Source organism: Astatotilapia calliptera, chromosome 3 (genome assembly GCF_964374335.1).
Source record: "Astatotilapia calliptera chromosome 3, fAstCal68.1, whole genome shotgun sequence".
Taxonomy (NCBI): domain Eukaryota; kingdom Metazoa; phylum Chordata; class Actinopteri; order Cichliformes; family Cichlidae; genus Astatotilapia; species Astatotilapia calliptera.
Genome location: NC_137424.1, coordinates 33678536 through 33686524, shown reverse-complemented (window position 1 = coordinate 33686524; position 7989 = coordinate 33678536). Strand labels below are relative to the sequence as shown.

The following is a 7989-nucleotide window of genomic DNA, read 5'->3' as shown; positions in this document are numbered from 1 at the left end:
GCGAGGGAGGAATATAGATATAAGAGATATAACTAGGTGTCATCGGCAAAATAGTTGACAAGACAAGACAAGAAACTCACAGTAAACAGGAAAGCACGACTATGGTTAGTGTTAAAATGAAAACGTTGAAAAACCCACTGTGCTTATAAAAAAATAAAACAAAACAGATTAAAGGAATGTGAACCGTTCTATTAAGAATTCAAGGTAAATAATGGCATGGCATGTGCTAAACGTAGTGTAAATAGGCAAATGATAAAAAAACTAAAAAACTAAACAAAAAAAAGATTTGGTTAAAATGCTGTTTTAAAACTCAATGTCAACTAGTTTCAATCGGTTGAGAACACAACCTTTTGTCAATCCGGTGAAATTCAAAATATACATCATGTGGCTAACAATTACAATGGCACAATTTTCTGTTTGTCACAATGTGACAGCTCAAACACTCACTATGTGTTAATAGACCTCTCTGCATAAAATCATACTTGTTATTAATGTCTGTCTCTCTTCCACAGCCGGTCTTTTATCCTGTCTTCCTTCTCTCTCCTGAACCAGTTGCAGCAGATGGCCCCGCCCCTCCCTGAGCCTGGTTCTGCCAGAGGTTTCTTCCTGTTAAAAGGGAGTTTTTCCTTATCACTGTCGCCAAAGTGCTTGCTCATAGGAGGTCATATGGTCTACCTTACAATATAAAGCACCTTGAGGCGACAGTTTTTGTGATTTGGTGCTATATAAATAAAATTGAATTGAATTGAACTTATTTTGTTTTTTATCATAAATGAAGTTTGTGTTTTACTGTAAAACAAAAGTGAATATTGCCATTTCTAGAAATCAGAGGCACACAGACACACCCACAGACAAGCCAAGTCACGCACAGGTAAGCTGTGTCATGGGGGAGGGGACACTGAAGAATATAAAGCATTTTGTGGCGTGAGCCCTTCATATTATCATTCATCAGTTCTCCTGTAGCAAGTTAAAAAAAACAAACTAGAACACTGTACTATAAGAAGATATTGCAGGTATTTTTATACAATTTTCACTCAAATTAAAACTTGCAATTTTCTTACTTAAATGTTTAAATTTACTTCATGCTCTGTTTTCTTCAGAAGAGTGATGACAACTGTGAATTTATCCAGAAGCAAAGGAGTGACTGGTGTCACAACCATCAGGGGTTTATTCATCATTTTCACCCTGTTGGTTCTGGTCAACCTTTCAAGTTCACTGATAAAGAAGGACCAACTGGTAAAATGACTGTGATATATATATATATATATATATATATATACACACACACCAGTTGTAGTTTTACTTTTACCAGTTTGCCTTTGGCACACATGTTTCACATGGCTGCTTGAGGACATTCTCTATCTGGATTTGCAGGAAGAACTGAAAGAAAACATTCAGAAATTACAACAAGCAGCAGTGACAAGGAAGGTGAGTCTGTCTCTGTCCATGTTGTTAGCGTGAATGAGTAATGTGAAATATCTATCACTGCTAATATAAATATTTATAAATTTATTAAACAACCAAAGCCGAAAAAAGAATATAAAAGTATTTTTACACATTTGTTTTACTGTATTTTCTCCTCCAGGATAATCTCAAATTAGACATATTCTATATTCCACTATTCTATGATGATTATATGCGCTTACTGGACATTTTCTATGAATTTCTAAATACAACAAGTGAACATTATTCACCACTGCTGGATTTAATTGATGACGTGAAAACATTCCTGAAAGCCACCAAGAAGTACATAGACAAACACCTTGAGATGACAGCTGGAGAAATCCAGGACTATGAAGAGAAACTAAATGTTGTGATGGAGCGGCTTACACACGTAGAGAAACATAAAGATGAATTGTAACACATTAGTCTGCATATGTCTCTAATACTCTTTGTATTGTGTTTGTAAAACTTCTCTTTTATACCATGCAGTTTCAGTTTGATGTTTTTCCCTTATGAGTCCCAGTGATATTTTAAATTGCTGAGTAAATCTAACTGTAAACTTACGTTTGACCTGAAAAAATAACTTTTCAAATTTCTCTTTTTCATTATTTTCATTAAAAAAAAGTTGTAATGCAAGTACAAGCCACTGATCATGGGGATTTTGCATGTGAAGTAATTGACAATTATTAATGATTTATATGAAGAAACACTTTAATGTGAATAAAAACTTAATAAAACTGTTATCATTGCCTTTTTTTCTTTTTTTTTTGCAATTTTTATTTTTAAAATTCAGAAGAAAGTACAAGAACTGTGGCTGATTGGTATCCAGTGTTTTCTCACTGCCAAAAATCTAAATTCTGTAACCAATCAGCTCTTACACTGTTTTTGGCTAACTAGATTATACACACTATATTTTATATATCCTTTCTTTCCTTGCCATTCTGAAATAAAAGGGCCAGGCTATGTTTTCTGGTTATACCTCAATAATGTGATGAGGATACAATGAGCTATCTGGTCAAGTCCCCTTCAATGCTGCTGAACTAAAAGCACAGGAATATTCTAGTCCAAATCTGTGATTTATTTGGAAACATCAACCACCAAACACGTATATTTTGTTTGTCAAGTAAAATTAGTAATACTGATGATTTGTTATAAATGCCTATTTTTACAAACTGTGAAATTCACAAGGAAGGATGACTGTGGCTCGCTGATGAAATTGGCCATGTGGAACCCTATAATACATACAATCATTATCAAAGGATGACATATTTTAGAAACAATGAAACAAATGGATGTAAAAAGCACACTGCAAATAAAGGTCTGAAAGGGTCTGAATTGTACTTCTTATACTTTTGTTTTTAGTGTTTGCATCAAATTATGAACACTGTTACCAGGTTATAAGTATATTGCTTCATGCTTATGTTGCTCAATATATGTAATGTCGATTTTAGTGTTGAGATATACTATTGATTATATGAGAATGATGTGATGAATACTAAACGAAAACCAAAAAGTTTAATCATTGGAGAACTGGTTTTATGAACTGGTCTCATTTTTAACAAAAGTGATGCTGGCTCTAACATTGGATTATTCGCTTTCCGTTCATTTGTATATTCTGTTTTAATGTCTAAAAACACAGTTCTTTGTCTTTATAAGTAGCTCATGTGTTAAACAAACCCAGTCTCAGGGCAGTTTGTAAAATAATCCCAGGAAAGCCATCTAGATTTTCCTGTTCATGTACACAAACGGTCGATAGTTTTTTCTTGAAATGATGCTGAGTTACATGCTTAACCACATTCTTATCCTTTTTCTGCCACGCTTCTGTCGTGGCTGTTGTTAAAGGTGACGTATGTGGAATATCCTTTGACTGTTTAAAAGTCAGAACTGATGGGCCTTAATTTCCATAAAGTGGATCATATTACATGAAAGTGAAAGAGCACTTAAAGTATCTGTAACGTGTGAGTCCATTGTGTTTTCAGTCTACACCTGTATAGTGCAACAGCTCTTTCTCCTTTCACCAGCCAGGTAAGATCAGCCAAAACTATACCATAAGATGGTTTATAGTTAATATGTTTTATACAATATATAATAATAACATAACAACAGGAAGCATACATTTAATTCTTCATTTATTCATTTCATTTATTTTCTGTCATTTTCTCTCCAGAAGTTTTTATTTCACCAGTGATGGCGGCAGCAGCAGGCGTCTCCAAAAGCAGAGGACTGACTGGTGTCAGAAACACCAAAGCTGTAATCATCTTATTGCTGCTGTCCCTGGTCTATGCGTCAAATTCACAGACAACTGAGGAATATTTGAATGTAACACTATAAGTCACTATAAACTTATCAAAGTCTGGATGTTTTTTCTTCACTTACAGTTGTTAATATGCAGTTCTTTAGCAACTGATGCATTCTACTTTTGCAAATTACAGAAAATCAAGGCAGTCTCAAGAGAAGCTGATGAAAAACTACAGTATCTTCAATTTACCCAGGAACTAATGAAGACATCATCATTTTCAGAGCATTTTCCACCACTGGTGGATTTAGTAAATAACTTGATTCACTTCCTTGAGAAATCCAAGATCCTGTTCAAAAGAAAGGAAGATGACTTGTTAAAAATGGGTGAAAAAGAAAGTGAAAAAAAAGATGGAGATCCTAAAACTCAATGGAATGAACTATAAATGTTTCTAACTTCTTTAAAATAAATGATAGATATGATTTAGAGTTTGGCATCATTGTTATTACTATTTTGATTAAAGAGCTGGATGAGGCATTTATTTGTTTTGTTTTTACTGTTCCTGAACTGGGAATTGTTTTCTTTCCTGAACCTCATTATTTCAATGTTCTTAAAGATCTAAAACTATTATCGAACACATAGAAAACTTTATGTTTTGTAAGTTTATGTTGTTCTCTTAACACAGGGATGCTGTCAGCAATACTGGCATCACATGTTGACAGGGTGCATTCATTAATATTTGAGTAAAAGACAAATATGATTCCCATGTTTTGCAAATAGTTGAAGCTATTTTGTCTTTACTTTGGATTTTTGTGATGTCTTTGTCCCAGACATTATGGAGGGTACTGGCATGGATTTGCTTACACTCTTGAAAATAGTTTTCTTCATCATTCTACCCTCAAGTTTATAAAACTCATCGTTGGATCTCATCATTAGACATGAAAAGATTGGTTGTTTAAGAAATATGCTATCTATACTGTTCACATTGGAATAGTATAATATGCAAAATGCTATATTGGTACTCCAGGTATTATTATAACCAAACTTGGAAAAAGTACCTGACAAGTGTGTGTGGCATTCATAGCTCTTAATAATTTATATTCACATATTGTTATCTTACTGTGTTCTCTTTCATTTTGTATCTTCTGTTGGTTATTATGGATCTTCAATATTGTAATGATGGCTAGCCCTAAATTATTTTTAGATCATAGTAATCGCTCTGTGTAGTATACTTTTCTTTTCTTTTCTTTTCTTTTACTATGCCTACTGCTTTCAGAAACATGGTGAAGAGATAGTAATATAATTAAAAAAAATCCTAAACTTGTCAAATCTGCTTTTTGGACATATTATTGCTATGACTGGGCAATTGTTTTTATGTGTATTAGTTATACATGAGTGTGTATTTGTAATATACTATCCACGAACCAATATATTCCTAAATAGAAAGGTTTCAAATGGTGATGTAATTTGATAAAGGTCTTTAATGTGCATGCAACTGTTTGCTTTAAAAGTAAAAGTGAGGAAAATTATCAGTTGTTGGTCATAAAACTCCTCTGTGTAGTTACTTTAAAATAACTTAATTCACAATATTAACCTGACTGAACCAGATGAACTCATAAAAAGTTTAATTTTTTAGTTAAATAAACCCTATAAAATAAGAAAATATAAACAGTAACTTTACTATTACTTATTAAACACTACTAAAAAGTAATTAAGTAATTTATGATACTTATTTATGATACTTATTTATGATACTTATTATGCATTTCCAACCTAGGTTACGGGAAAGGCTTCAACTAGAAAAACCTCTTTTTACATGATGTTATTTCATAACAGTAACCGTTGGGCTTCTATCAACAGGACTAGACAAACACAACTTTGACAAAAACAATAGTGAAAGCGCTTTTCACAAGCGTGAGATATAGTGTGAGCTGGAGTGACACCGTATATAAAGCCTTTGTAGCATTATGTTTTCATTCTTCACCCGTACGGTACAACAGCTCTTCTTCACTCAGCAGGTAAGTGTAGTAATCGTAATCATGCACAGTTATATGATTTATATTGAATTCATTTACAGATTAAATTTATATCAACCTGGAAAGCATGATCACTTAAAAAAATGGAAAGCTGGTGAATAAAAGCTGGTGAATAAAAGCTGGTGAATAAAAGCTGGTGAATATATCTAAAATCTCTCTCTCTATATATATATATAGCTTGTTCCACTTCTAAGAGCAATGGCAGCAGCAGTCTTTTCCAGAATCAGGGGACCAACTATAGCCACCAAAGGCTTATTTCTCATCTTCTCTCTGCTGTGTCTTGCTTCAGTCGCAAGTTCCCAAGCTTCCGAGGAACAACGGGTGAATTCAGTCTTCCTGAATTCCCTTTTTTGATACAACAATTACACACTTCTGTGTACATATACAGTCTAAGTCATCATAAGCTCATTAACTGTCATTTTTTCATTATTTGCAATGGTTTGTATAGATACTTGAGGCGATCAAGCAAGGAATAAAAGACACAAACAGATGGAAGGTGGGTCATTCCGTCTCCAAGTTGGCTTTGTAGAGTGTTTGGGCAGAAGATAAGAATTAACTCTTTAAATATACCTTAATAAATGCATATTACACTGGACTATCTATACTGCAAGTCTTGCAAGCACAGTAAATGCAGAGTATACAATGCAGAATAATATAGTAAATTTTAATGTGCTATCTTTTTTCCCCAATAGGCAGAAGACAAATATAGAAAGGAAACAATCACAATACTATTGGATCTCTCAAGTTCACTGACCCACAAGGGCCAACTGGTATATTTAATATTTCCTTAACCTTTGTTAATTAGTTTCATATAAATGATCCCTTTCTGTGTAAGAATGCCCTTCCTTTGGTGTGGTTTTAAATGTTCAGCAACTGTCAAACTCACTGTGCTCTGTTTTTTTGGGGAAAAATTTCAGGAACTATTCCAGGAAACCCTACAAAGAGCTGTAAATTTTGAAGAAAGGCTGAAGGTGGGTCAGATAGTCTCCAAGTTATTCACATGGTGACCGAGAAAGTCTTTAATTCATAAAACTAGTAACTAAAAAACTCCAGTAACATCAGGATACATTTAGTAATCTGATACACACCAAAGAAAATTCAAACTCATGTAAGTGTAGAAAACAGCAGTTATATAATTTGTGCTAAAATGTTTATTTTCTCATTCAGGCAAGAAGTACAAAGATTTTCCAAATGGTAACAAGAGAAATTGATGAACTGTTAGAGAACTACACACGTCAAGTGAAACTGGAGATGTTATTAGAAGAGTCCCCGCCAATTCAGGAAATGAATGAAATCAATTTGCGCCTTGTAAAGAATGGGAAAATTTGCATGGACAAGAAGAAGACTTTGCTAGATGAATCAAGAACAGTAAAAATACTCGGTGGGGTGATCACCATCTTTCATTTACTTTGGCAAAATGTTGTAGTAAACACAGAATTTCTTTGGTTTTACGACAATGATTCTTTAATTTAAACATTATACATTTGTATGCAATTTAAATAAATGTATTATGTGAAGATGCTTTGTGGTGCTTCCTTTGCCAAGCCCTGAAGGGAAAAAGAATCAGATCTGATGCATGTAGAAACTGTCATAACCTCCTGCTCTCTACAATAAAGATGATGACAGTCTTTCTTTGGTTCATAAGTTCTGATTATGTCCTTCAGGTCAAGCATAGATGTGATTAATATGATGGAATCATGAATCCATTTTTAGATATTTGAACTCCGAAAGCTTAAGGGAAAATGACATATTTCTTCATTTTATTTTATCTATTCATTTACTCACTTTCCTGCTATTTTACCTCTGTCCAACCCAACAGTGGATAATGGGTGTTACTAGTAGAAATCAGCCCATAGATATGGGCTAGTTTGTTCTGAAGATTGTTAACGTCCATTCGGATGGAGGGTTCAAGAACCATGAAACCAGCTCAGTGTCCTCTAGGCTGTTACACCCAAGCAGGCAGCCCAGAGTTTGTGGCCAAAGGTTGTTGTAAATGAAAGACTTTGTACCACTGAACGGAGGGTGTGTGTCATGCTGAGCAATATAACACTGATGTGTGTTACAGGGAGGTCTTTAGTTCTTTAGTGTGAACCTGCAGCTTTTTGCCTTTCATCTTCTATGCTGATAGCACACTGTTTATATTGTCCTAAAATTAGACACTATACCACCATCACCATCATCATCAACTTGAAATTCTACTACTCTTTATGTAAGCTAACGCTGACCATGAAACCACAGCCATTGCACCAGTCACACATTGTTTTTTGCTTTAAG

At 34.0% G+C, this 7989-nt stretch overlaps 3 long non-coding RNA genes across 3 annotated transcripts; all 3 read left to right on the top strand.

Moving 5' to 3' along the window:
• The first annotated feature begins 884 nt into the window (after window positions 1-884).
• LOC145426275 (uncharacterized) lies at window positions 885-2186 on the top strand. Its single transcript, XR_013906985.1, has 4 exons — window positions 885-1013; window positions 1101-1236; window positions 1375-1428; window positions 1586-2186. It is a non-coding gene; the product is annotated as an uncharacterized LOC145426275 (long non-coding RNA).
• A 1159-nt stretch (window positions 2187-3345) lies between these two features.
• Window positions 3346-4216, top strand: LOC113013359 (uncharacterized). The gene is made up of 3 exons (XR_003270818.2): window positions 3346-3468; window positions 3611-3762; window positions 3876-4216. It is a non-coding gene; the product is annotated as an uncharacterized LOC113013359 (long non-coding RNA).
• A 1307-nt stretch (window positions 4217-5523) lies between these two features.
• Window positions 5524-7232, top strand: LOC145426274 (uncharacterized). The gene is made up of 6 exons (XR_013906984.1): window positions 5524-5697; window positions 5893-6036; window positions 6164-6211; window positions 6408-6485; window positions 6633-6686; window positions 6883-7232. It is a non-coding gene; the product is annotated as an uncharacterized LOC145426274 (long non-coding RNA).
• The last annotated feature ends 757 nt before the right edge of the window (window positions 7233-7989 follow it).